Below are 13,010 nucleotides of genomic sequence, written 5' to 3' on the forward strand. Positions count from 1 at the left end.
GAATGTCGGGGCTATATACCAATGACTTGTCAACAAAATCTTTAAGGCTAAATTCGGGTAGAATATGAAGGCATATATTAATGGAATGCTAGTGAAAAGTTGTGAGGTTAAGCAATGTCAAATCGACCTCGAGGAATACCTTGGTAATATGAGGAAATTTAACTTAAAATTAAACCCTACTAAGTGTGCCTTTGGGGTTACTACATGAAAGTTCCTTAGATTTGTTGTCCTCCATCAAGGAATTGAAACTAACCCTAAAAAGATATAAGCTATTCTTGACATGATCCCGTCGAGGAATTTGAAAGAGATGCAAAGACTAACTATCCAAATGGTAACCCTTGAGCACTTCCTCTCTTAGAGAGGACTCATTTTCTTTAGGACTCTTTCCTAGACTTAGGAATTCATCTAGTCATTAGTGTCAAGAGGCTTTTGACTAACTCAAGCAATATTTGATCTCACCCCCAATCCTAACCAAGCCTGAGCTGCACAGGTCCTTCTACCTTTACCTTGCAATAGTGGAGGAAGCAATAAGCTTGAGTTTTGTCTAAGACTAGTGTATTATATCAGTAAGAGATTGATCGGAGCCAAGGTCTAGTGTACTCCAATGGAAAAGCTTGCCTTCGCCCTAGTAACATCATCTTAAAATCTAGAACCATACTTTCAAGAAGACTTGATGGCCATCTTGACAAACCATCTCTTAAAGAAAATATTGGGAAAGCCCAATATCTCAAGAATGATGTTCGAGTGGGCAATAGAACTCACTAGTTACAACATTGAATATCAACCTTGACAAGCTATCAAAAAGGGTAGATCCCAATTGACTTCATTGCTAAAATAACATAGCTTAAACACTCAAAGGAATTGACTAATGAATAATTGTATTTAGAGATTGATAAAAGCTTAAACTTGGGGGGCAGTGGAGTAGGTTTGATTTTGAACAACCCCAAAGGTCAAACTTGGTCGTATGTATTACACATCCAATTCAAGGCTTCCAACAACCAAGTTTCTGCTCTTAAATTCCTTATTTTCAGAGCTAGTGACCTTGCTATATTCTTTGGCCCATAACTACTTGTGATTATATTCAAATTGAGTTTTGCTTTTTGTTATGAAAACTAGACATATTAAGCTTTGTTTAGACATATTATGGGACCTATTTGACTATGTTTTGGGCTTGTAATTGCCCTGTGAATCAATGTTTAACTTTGGAAATTTACTGCTTCTGTGTAAACTAACCATGATTCGGTTTTTGGGACATAACATTTTGTGGTTATTCTCGATTTTGAATCCATTTGCTATTCAGAAACTAGACTTCTTGAAATTCAATTTCGATCTATTGTTTGTGGCATTTGACCAAGTATTGAGCCTAAAACAGGTCCTTGAAACTTGGATTTTGTGGAATTTTGCTTATTGAATTCCTTTTGTTTGGCTATTCTTCCTAAGCTTGATATCACGATTCTTGCCTACTCTATCATGTCTAACCTTGTTGTCTTCCTTAAATATTTGATGAATCTTGTTCAAAAAGCCCAAATGGGATTCAATTCACTCTATATTTTTAAAGGAACGATGCACCTTGTCATAGTAAACCTTGTTTGCCAAGATAACCAAGTGGTATTAAACATTGTCATGGTCAAAAATAGTGAGGAAATCACCATAAAATAGGTTGGTTGTGTAATACCCAAACTCTTTATAGGATTTGTCTATTTTAAAGGAAATGATATGTCTTGTAAATCCAAGGAGAAGTAGGGGAAAATCCTAGGGGCAAAAAGGGTAATTCTTGAAAATGAGGGACAAAAGTGTAATTTTCCTAAATTTGGAATCGTTCAAAGAGATGAATGTAACGGTCAAGAATCTCTTCTAGGCTCTTTTGAAGGACAAGGAAATAGGGCTTTAAGAAGAAAATGGGATTCCAAGGTAAAACGGGATCAAAATACAAAAACGGGCCAAAATGTAATTTCTTAAAAATATTTGGACAATCGTTTTGAGGCAACGGTTGGAACTCAAGGGTAAAAGGATCCTAGAAGAGGCCTTAAAATATTTTTGAGAAAAAAAAAAAAAAGATGACATTTCAAGGGGGCAAAGTGAGCTTTTATAAACCTAGGGGTGAAAGTGTAAATTGTGGAAACCTTTGGGCTGGAACTGTAATATTGGAAAACTAGCTAAAAATATCCATAAAAAATATCAGGAATTAACCAATCAAAGGCGTCCAAGTGTCCCTAAGGTGTGGAAGCATCTTATTGGCCAAAAACTTCTATATAAACCATGGTAACTCAACTAAAACCCATTTTAAGCCAAGTTTGAGCCAACCTTGGGCCAAATTAAGGGGTGTGAAGGTGAGAATTGTAGAAGGGGAAATTTTGGAGGAAATGGAAGAGAAAAGGGGTGAAAATAAAGGAGAACAAGAGGGTTGTCGGAAAATGGACAGCTGTCGGAAAACACTTGCAATCGCCAGAAAAATTGAAAGGTAAGTTTGATTTCTCAGCATAATCTTGTAGAGCATTAAAAGAGAAGTCCTTAGGTTCAATCGAGAGGTAAAACGGAGCTTGGATGAGGCAGATATGGTCGTTTTAAACAGCAGCCCAAAAATTTGACGGAAAGAGCAACGACGCGTGTAACGCACGTGCCATGGACTGCTGCGAGTGGTCGCGCGTGGCCACCCTTTTAGTGGCGCGTACGGGCACTTGTGAAGCCCCCTTCCCTTAAAATTTCTATGGCATGCTCCCCTTTTAATTCCCTACAACCTAGTAGAAAAATATTTTGTGTTTGTGACACAAAACTTCTGTAACTACAACAAAACCAAGGCCGATACCTTGTGAACAGTAACTCCAAAAGGTAAACCGGCAAGGTGAGTGGTTCTCGCACCTAATAAACTCCATATTGTTCATATGTTGGTTCATTTGAGTGATGTTTGTGGCTTACACTTCATGTTTCTCTTTGTTGAAGCATATTTCTTCGTTCTTGCATGCATCACTGGTGTTGTGGATGGTTGATGAGGCGAGTGTGGTGATATGGGGAAGGAATCCGATGCCCTCGATGGGGCTAAGGATTCCGGTGCCCTCAGAGAGGCTAAGGATATCTAACTCCAATCACGTGCCTCGGTGGAGTAAGGTGTTTGGGGAGACTTCATTCTCACGTTGCATTTTACATCTGCACACATTATTACCTTTGAACCATCTCACTTAGATGTCAATATCTAACTTGGGTGTTTGATACCCTTGGAACATTTCACGTTCCAGGTATGATAGTTGTACCAGGTACTAGGGAGACAAGCAGAATAACCGAAAATGAGGTAGCTGAGACTTAATTTAAGTTCTTTAATTTCCATTGTGTCTATTTTAAGTGTTGTAAACAGCTGCTAAGATACTTGATAGTCACTTAAGTATGTGTATGCATCTTTTATGACTCATGGAAATCCTAGCTATTTAAGCTCTCAGGTTCGATCCTTTCTTCCGTTGATAAAGGATTTCCAATAACGCCCAAGTGTTGTAAACATTAAACATAGCCACCTTGTGGATTGAAAATATGGGCATTACAGTTGGTATCAGAGCTTAAATATATGGATTTGGGTTTAGATTTTGATTTGACTAACCTTAAGGTTGTCTTGATCTATGGCAAGAATGGATCTAAGTTCGAGGAAGGGGATTTGTTTCGTTGTTGCAAGAATAAGGATTTGTGAATATATACTAGTGAAACCGAGTGTTATGTACAAAGGAGGATACGCTAGTGACATGGGATGTCATTTGATGTTTATTACTAACCTGTGAGATTCCTTGATAACAGGGTGGAACTTGGTATAAATAAGTACGTGAGGAACATAAACCATTAAAAAGAACGTTTGGAAGACTAATTGATTTTTGAAAACATCTTGGTTTACGATTCGTAGACATTTGATTGATGTACTTGAAAATGTTTATAGTGATATGTACTTGATATTACTAACCTTTGGGGTTCTTTGAAGCCAAGACCAGTTGTATAGCTATTTTTGTGAATCATAGAGGATAAAATAGTGAATACTAGATGTTTATATATATATTTGTAGTTACTAACCTTTGGACTTCTTGGTAACAGGATAAGACTTGGTACAAGTCTGGGTCTAAAAGGAATAAACCATGAGAAGAAAGCTTGGAGACTTACTAGATTTTTGGTAATATTTTGATCATAAGAATTAACAAGAGTGTCATTACATATAACAAAGGAATATCATATATTACCAGGGTTTGTGGAATCAAGATAGATTACATAGCAAATTTTGGGGATGTAGACAATTAAACCTTATAAGTAAGAATAGGTTTGATACAAGTATGCTCTTTTAAATTTTAGAGACATAATGAACATCGTAGCTAGAGTTCTCTAACAAGTGGTTGTAGATATTTAATAAGGCGAGTCGGACCTTAGAGATACTACCATATATGGTTTATTGAAGTCTCAACTATTTTGTAGGGAATTGATACAGTTAGATTTTTAGAAATTAAGGGCAATGATCTTTGAAGAGAGACTTGGCGTTGTAGATATTGATAAATCCAAAATTAAGGTGTTTGAAACTTGCTCGAGGAAGGTAAGGAAAATTTTATAAACAGAGGGTTAGTTGGCACCCAATTCATACAACCTTAGCGTAGGATTTTGGGATTTACTAGATAGATAGTTACTTGAATTCACTTTGAGTTTTAGTTTTATTAACTGGATATGATCACTCAAGGTTATTCCACCATTATGGTTTAATTAGTGATCTTACAATTTTGAAATGTGGTCATTTTAGATGGTATCCTTGATGTGGTGCGTATCCAAAAGCTGACTTGTTTCAGATGTGGTCGAAAGGGCCACAAAATAAATGGATGTCCACAACCACCTCATCATGGAGGGAAAGGGACAGGAAATCAAGGTCAGGGAACTAATCAAAGACCGTCAGTACCCAAGATTCAAGGATTGTCCCCACAGTTGGAGTTGCCATCCACACAGCACCCTGTTACTATTGATAAGCCACATGTGTAAGGATGAGTATTTGCATTGACAACAGTTGATGCGAAGAGCGGGAACAATACAATCCAAGGTATTCTCTCGCTGTATAGCGTGGATGTTCGATTAACTAGATATGAATTTGGGGAACCAAATTCTTTTAAGGGGGGTAGAAATTATAACGACCCGTTAGGGGTATTTTTACGAGTGTTGCTCATTTCGTTCTTGGTTGAATGATAAATTTTGGTTGCTGTATTGGAGCTAGCAACTGGAGCTTGGAGCTGTTGATCGATTCTGTGAGTTTGAGGGAACAGTCGACAGTCTTCTAAGGCCGGTAGATCGTTTGTGGCCGAGAAGGCAGATTATGCAGCTTTTGTGCGTCTTTTCTTCCACATTAAGGCATGCTCTTTTTTATGTCTCATGTGGTAATATATATTTTAGAAGCATAAAATACAAGCTAATGGATAATATAAAGATTTTCATAATATAAGATAATCATGTTATTAGATGAGGAAGAAAAGAAAGCTTTTAGAAGATTGGACGTTTGACATTAGGGGCCAATTTCATCATTTCTTCCAGCTGGAAATTGGGTATAAAAAGGGGTGAAAAATATACATGAATATATAGCTTAATGTGTGGTTAAATTTAACATATACTCACTAAAATTTAAAAATGTAACTATTTACTCACTAAACTTTGGATTGTTATTACTTACTCACTGAACTTTTTTCAACATCAACCATCCATCATCCATTACATCACTGTCTGATCTTGCAAATGGAAAATGTCCACGTGGCTAACGGAATTTGAAATGAACCAGTTAAATCCTTATTTTTGGCCAACTCAGTAGCACCATTTCCCTCCCCCCTTCTCTCTCTCTTTCTCTCATCTTTGTCCCTTTCCCTTGCTCCAACAACAATAGTTGGCATGCAAGATGTGAGATGGCGAGACAGCTAGAAGTGAGGTGATGACAAGGCACCAAGCAACAAGGCGACGAGAAGGTCATCTCCATCTCTCTCTATCCCTTTCCCTTACTCTAGTAGTAGCAGTTGGCGCGTGAGAGGCGAGGTAGTGAGAAGTGAGGCGGCGACGAGAGGGTCGGCAACCACCGCCGCTGTTGGAGCTAAGTTGGTAAAAAATAAGGATTTAATTGGACCATTTCAGATTCTATTAGCCATGTGAGCATTTTTCGTTTGCAAGATCAGATGGTGTCGTAACAAGTGACGAATGGTTAACGTTGAGCAAAGTTCAGTGAGCAAGTAGTAACAATTCAATGGTTAGTGAGTAAGTAGTTACATTTTTAAAGTCAATGAGTGTTTGTTAAATTTTCTCAGATTCCGTTAGCCACGTGGGCATTTTTCGTTTGCAAGATGTAGTAGGTGGTTGATGGTTGACGTTGAGCAAAGTTTAGTGAGTAGGTAGTAACAATTCAAAATTCAATGAGTAAATAGTTATATTTTTTAAAGTTCAGTGAGTATATATTAAATTTACCCCTTAATGTGTAGATTATGTGTAATAATATAGGATTATTCTAGAAACCAAAAGAAAATAAGCAGGTTGGCAACCTGTGCGTTCTTCTTCCTTCTTTTGTTTTGTCCATCTACTTATCTCCATAGCTTCCAAGCTTCAATCAAGTAGAGATCAAAGAGGGAAGACCATACGAGGCAAGTTCTTCTGCCTCTTTTCATTTTAAAAGGCAAGTTCTTCAATCTTCTTTCCATTTTAGAAGTTCCAAGTTTCTGCTCTTAAATTTCGTATTTTCAAAAGTTAATGACCTTACTATATTCTTTAGCCCATAACTTCTTGTGATTATATCCAAATTGAGTTCCTCTTTTTGTTATGAAAACTAGACATAATAAGCTTTGTTTAGACATATTATGGGACCTATTTGACTAAGTTTTGGGCTTGTAATCGCCCTGTGAATCATTGTTTAACTATAGAAATTTACTACTTCTGTGTAAACTGACCATGGTCCAGTTTTTGGGACATAACTTTATGTGGTTATTCCCAATTTCGAATCCTTTTGTTGTTCCAGAAACTAGACTTCCTGAGCTTCAATTTTGATCTATTGTTTGTGGTATTTGACCAATTATTGAGCTTAAAAGAGGTCCTTGAAAATCAGCTTGAAACTTGGAATTTCTAGAATTTTGCTTATTGAATTCCTTTTGTTTGGTTATTCTTCCTAAGCTTGATATCACTATTCTTTCCTACTCTATCATGTCTAACCTTGTTGTCTTCCTTAAATATTTGATGAATCCTATTCAAAAAGCCCAAAGAGGGTTCAGTTCACCCTATATTTTAAAAGGAATTATGCACCTTGTCATAGTAAACCTTGTTTGCCAAGATAACCACGTGGTATTAAACATTGTCATAGTCAAAAATAGTGAGGAAATCACCATAAAATAGGTTGGTTGTCAGTTGGGGTAATAATTTATTTTATGTTAAGGTTGATTATGGGGGAAGCTTATGCTAAATATGCATTCATAAGCATGGTGATGTGCACATTATATATGACCATGTGTGAGCATGTGCATGGATTATCTATGAACATGTATATGTGACATTGCATAAGCATTGCATGGTGATTGTTGCACACAGCAGACTAGACTCGTGTTCATGAGATATATCTATATCCACTAGACTCGGTTGGCGTAAGGCCTAGCTAGATGGGGCTTTGACTCATTATACTTGCTTGATGACAACCAACACGTGGAGAGACTAGACTCGATGGGCACAAGGCTTGACCGAAGGGAGCTTTGTCCCATCATACTCGCCTGATTTAAATCAGCGCGTGGAGGGACTTTGGTCTGCGGTTATTGTTTATGTAATAGTTAGGCCACAAGGGCCAATGTTGTTTATGTGTGGCCAATGGCCGAATAGGTTTACCTGCACATGTATATATATACTACTATTGATGAGGCATAGCATGGGTGTGTTTAGTGTAAATCAGTAGTTCCACTCTACAAGAAAGAAATTTCGTTATATGAGTAATCTCATTGTGTGCTTCATTTTCTTTTATTTGGCTCCCTTACATTCTTAAAATTATACTTGTTGAGCCTTGTGGCTCATTCTTTCTTTCTACATCATTCCAGGTAAGGAAAAGGTGAAGGAGAAGGAGAAAGGGGAGTTCAGTTCATTGGGTAGACATGTGTATGGGACAATCCTGACTGAAAATGTCTCGTGGGTGTGTTTTGAGTTCAGGGGCATCAATGTCCCAAATTTGTATTATTGTAATTAAGTTGTGCCCATTAGTGGACAATGAATGTAAATGCAATATGTATGGCCCTAGTGTTGTATCAAGTAGGTGTGTAGCTTGAATATTTAGTTTGCTTCAACTATATTAATCAAAACTTTTATGTATATCAAAATGGGAATTTTTGTTCCTTAGTGTTCCTCTTTACCAATCTTTTGGCGTTTTCTCTCAGATTCCCCTGGTGGCGGGATTTTTCAAGGGAGGATCGTCACATGAAGAACTCATAATATTGAATGGTTGTTGCTAGATAAACAAAATCATTCAAGCATTTGAAAGAATTTAAAATTTATTGAATTTAGTAGTATTTGATTAAGCTGCTATAAATTCATAGTTGTCAAGTGTTTTAAAGTAATAATGTTTTGGATTTAAAATGTATAATTTTCATATATGTGTATGATGGTTTAAAGCTTATAGAATAGAAATCATATATATACTTTGTTTAACTTATATGTGTTTTTGTAAAATATAAATGAGATGATGATCAAGCTAGTGCATCTTTGTGTTATATGTTGTGCTTTGTTATTGAGTAACATATACTGTGCTCAACGTATTTACAATCTTCTATATGTTCTATCTCAAGTAAGCTATTTAACTTATGTGTGTTTCATGTGTTTGTATTTGAATGAATAGTTATTTGGGTAATAGTATTTCTATAGAATATGTCATGTTATGTGCTAAGTAGAATGGTATTTCCTTGATATAGAAAGGAATATCTTAGTCCATTAAGGCTTTCTATGTAGCCAAGTGAATGTGATTGGAAAGTTAGTTTTAACCAATTTGATTAGAAAGTTAGTTTTAACTAATTTTCACAAATAACACTTATGTTCTAAATGTTTTGGTTTAATGTGTTATGTTAAGTCATATATTAGATGTTGATGAGAAAATTGTTTTGATAATGATATTTAAAACAATATATGTTAATTAAATCTTAATCAAGTAAATCTTAAATCCAATAATCCAATCAAGTGTATCAAAACATTAATCGAGTAAATATTCTATGTTACTCGAGTAAAATGTTGATCTAGGCTTTTGAGTCTTTGTACTCATTGTTTTAATCGAGTATAAACTCTATTATAATTGAGTAAGCCAATTATGTATATCATATAATTGATTATAAGTTAAAATGTATTCAAGTATGTGTGAGTTTGTACTTGACTAATTATTCTCTTATAATCAAGTATTTATTACAAGTTTTGACTAGATCAAAAGCAATCGAGTACTTAAGTTTATAATTAAGTAAATTTCTACTCGAGTAAACTTATTTTCAAATTTATGACAAAGCATACTCGATTAAATCAATTTTGTAATCAAGTAATTAATTTAAGAAAAATGTCAAGTTTCATTACTTGAACATTAATCGACTAAGAGTTGAGTATAATCAAGTAAAATCTTATCTTAATTGAGTATTTCTATACCATAGTCGAATAATTTTGTTTGGACAGAGATTGTGTCTTTGTATTTGAAGTATTAATCGACTATGTAATTTTTGTAATCAAGTAAGAGTTTAATTTTAATTCACTCGAGTAAGTGCTAAAAGTAATTGAGTATTATTCTCTTATAATCGAATATTTTTCATTTGTAATCGAGTAAAAGTTGTTGTATAATCGATTAAATTTGATTTGTAATCGAGTATTTAATTCATGTCTTTGCAGCTCAAAATTAGTTAAGTACAAACAAAATTTAGTTGAGTAAAGATAAAACTTAATCGATTATAAAACCTATATAGTCGAGTAAAGATCAAACTTAGTCGAGTAAGCCTCAGTTTGTACTCGAGTAAAGAGTGTGCTGAAACTTAAAAAAAATAGTTATTGCAAGTGCATTTAATGCATAGTTTTGACCGTTAAGGCTCTAAAAGTGCTCTAAATTTTCTCATAGTCTTTTATCTTGATTTTTGAATATTCTAATTATTATTTTGAGGAGAAAGATAGTTATTTCTTACAAATATCACTCTCTTAACAACAAGTATAAAAAGGAGAAGAGGATAAAGAAGAAGTAGTTATTCTTGAATTCTTCCTACTCCTACCTTGAGTCAAAGAACTCCGAAAGCATACATCTTCTACTAGCAAAAGAGATAGAGTGTTTTTACTTTCACATTCTTTCCATCTCTTTTTTCTTTGTGAGAAACTATTTTCATCATTTGATTTCAATCTTGTAAAAATTTCTCAAAGTGCTAAATTTGTATATTTCACTTATCTTATTGTGGTTAGTGCTTGAGGTTCTATTTGCTCCTTATAAAAGCTGTTTATATTCAGTTATTGCTAAGCTATTGAAAAGCAAAGGTTTTAGCTTATCCTGTAAAAGCTACAGTAGATTGTTGAAATCCTTGGAAGAAACCAAGGGAGTAGAGTAGGCTGGTTGAGTCGAATCACTATAAAATTTGTGTGTGCTGCATTATTTACTTTTATCTTACATTTCAGCAAGTGAGGTTCTTATTTCCAACACTTATAGTAGTGTTGACGTTCGGAATTAGTCGATCGTGATTCGTTAGCTCGCACTGAGAGAATAAACACGAATGCAAATAGAAGAAACAAATAGAGCAAAGAACAAACTGTACGCAAGGAAGTTTTACGTGGTTCGGTGACTGCTACGCTACCCTACACATTTATTTATCAAAACTACAACCAAATTCATCAGACGTCAATCCTTTTATTAAAGCAGGTGTAGGGCGATTATACTCGCCAGTGTACGAGTGTGCGTGTAGTACAATTTTAAATTTATATTTCGGTAAGTCCGAGTCGGTTCACAGGGAGATTATTTATGGTTGAAAGTAAAAATCATAAAATATTTGAGTTTAGGAGGTGATTAAGATGATTTAAAGGTAAGAATTAAAACTAAACTAATACTGAATTTAAGTAGCTTGGGTCAAGACAATTTCAGTGCCAAAACCAATTAATTCTCAATTTAATAAAAAAGATCAGTAATATTCATCTGAATTAAGTTTTGCAGCTCTGTCAGTAATTTTAAGTTCAAGATAATGATAATTCTTGTTTAAGCAATCTCCATACATGGCATGAAAATTCTAAGTTAAGTAATTACCATAAATTGAATTATATTCCAGACAGAAGTTATAGATATAGATTAATCATTTGGGTTTGGGTATGAAAACATTTCCAGGTCTAGCAATCTCCATACGTGGCATGAAAATTCTAAGTTAGGCTTATACTTCAATCCAAACTTAAAGATACACTATACCCACGCTGCTCAAATTAAATCAGATTAATATTACATACTTGAAGCGTAACTTTCTTTGGGAATCATTGGCGTTAGACACTGTCTTTGCCTTAACCCAAGATTGGTTTTAGCTACTTATCTTCATTTTTAAATAAATTGGCAGGAATTTAAATGACGAAAATTAAAAGATAGTATTTAAAAGACTATTTTTTAACCGACCATATAGGCGGTATATAATGAAAAGATAAGAATTGAAAGACTATTTTTTAACCGACCATATAGGCGGTATATAATGAAAAGACAATAATTGAAAGACAATATTCAACCGACCATATAGGCGGTATATAATAAAAAGACAATCTGAATAACATAATACAACTATATGGAAACAAAAGTTGAAGATTTAAGAGAGAAATTCTAAGAACAAAACTATATTGAAACTAAAGTGAAAATTTGAGAGAGAAATCCTAAGAACGAAACTATACTTTCATTATAGAAAAATTGAATTCTTACAAATGAACCCCAAGTGCTCTATTTATAGGCTTTAGGATGCAATGGAGACCATTTAATTATATAATTTAATAATACAAAATATCTAAAGAAAAACAAAATAACTAATTTAAAAATACAAAGATAAATAAAATATCTAATACATGATGTAAGCGATGATGTCATTCCAACCCATGATGTAAGCGATGATGTCATCCCAATCCATGATGTAAGCGATGATGTCATTCCAACCCATGATGTAAGCGATGATGTCATCAATTTGTGAGACTTGGGCTTTTCATATTTTTAGGCTTGGGCCTTCCTTGTGTTGGGCTTGGGCTTGGGCTTTACTTGTGTTGGGCTTGGGCCTGGGCTTTCCATATTTTTATATTATTATATTATTATATATATTATATTTATTTTTTTTATATTTTATATATTTTATATATATTTTTATATTAATATTTTAAACATGCACAAAATCACAAAATGCATAATAATATTCAATTTAAACTATTTTAAGATCAAAATAAGGGTGAAATTATAACAAAATTTTTACAAAATTGATCACTAATCATTCGGCCAGAACGATACATAGTCCACGACTGTTTCTTGATAATTCTGACAGAGTAACAGTATATTATTGCTCATGTCTCATTCAATGGTTGTCGACCCTTATTTATAGAGTGGGGTGTTTACAATTTGAATGAGTTCTAAATGTAGAAGGATTTTGCTTCGTGGATGGCGTTTCCTTATCGTCTTCGAATTATTAGGAACGAACGTCGTGATTTTTGTGATTTGGTTTGCCTCAGATAAGGCAGGTGGATATCGTCTCCGATTATTCCGCAGTCTTCTTGTTATGCGAGCTTAACGATTCAACTAGCGAGCTAACAACATTGTTGGGAGCTCATTTGGTTCCCGCGATCTAAGCTCGAATCTCGGCGACGCTCGACCCTATTCTGACGACCTTGGCCTTGGGCCCGTTGGGCGTTGGGAGATCGGGCTGGCCTGCTAGGCCGAGTCCAACCCATAAGAAGTAGTCTAGAAAATACCCATAACAAGTAGTTTGCAATTTTTGTTCTAAAATTGATCTTGGAAATTTCATTGTCACTCAAAACATACTCACATCATTATTTCCTTAATCAAC

The 13,010-nt window shown here is 34.7% G+C and overlaps 1 protein-coding gene across 1 annotated transcript in view; it reads left to right on the forward strand.

The window, feature by feature from the left end:
- The window catches only part of LOC127802561 (mitochondrial carrier protein MTM1-like), a 37,580-nt gene extending 29,386 nt beyond the window's left edge, over nucleotides 1-8,194 (forward strand). Inside the window, exon 11 of the transcript XR_008023305.1 lies at nucleotides 8,043-8,194. The gene's annotated coding sequence lies outside the window, so the exon portion shown is untranslated. The remainder of the gene's footprint in view (nucleotides 1-8,042) is intronic.
- Nucleotides 8,195-13,010: the final 4,816 nt, after the last annotated feature.

This window comes from Diospyros lotus, chromosome 5, assembly GCF_014633365.1.
Source record: "Diospyros lotus cultivar Yz01 chromosome 5, ASM1463336v1, whole genome shotgun sequence".
NCBI lineage: Eukaryota > Viridiplantae > Streptophyta > Magnoliopsida > Ericales > Ebenaceae > Diospyros > Diospyros lotus.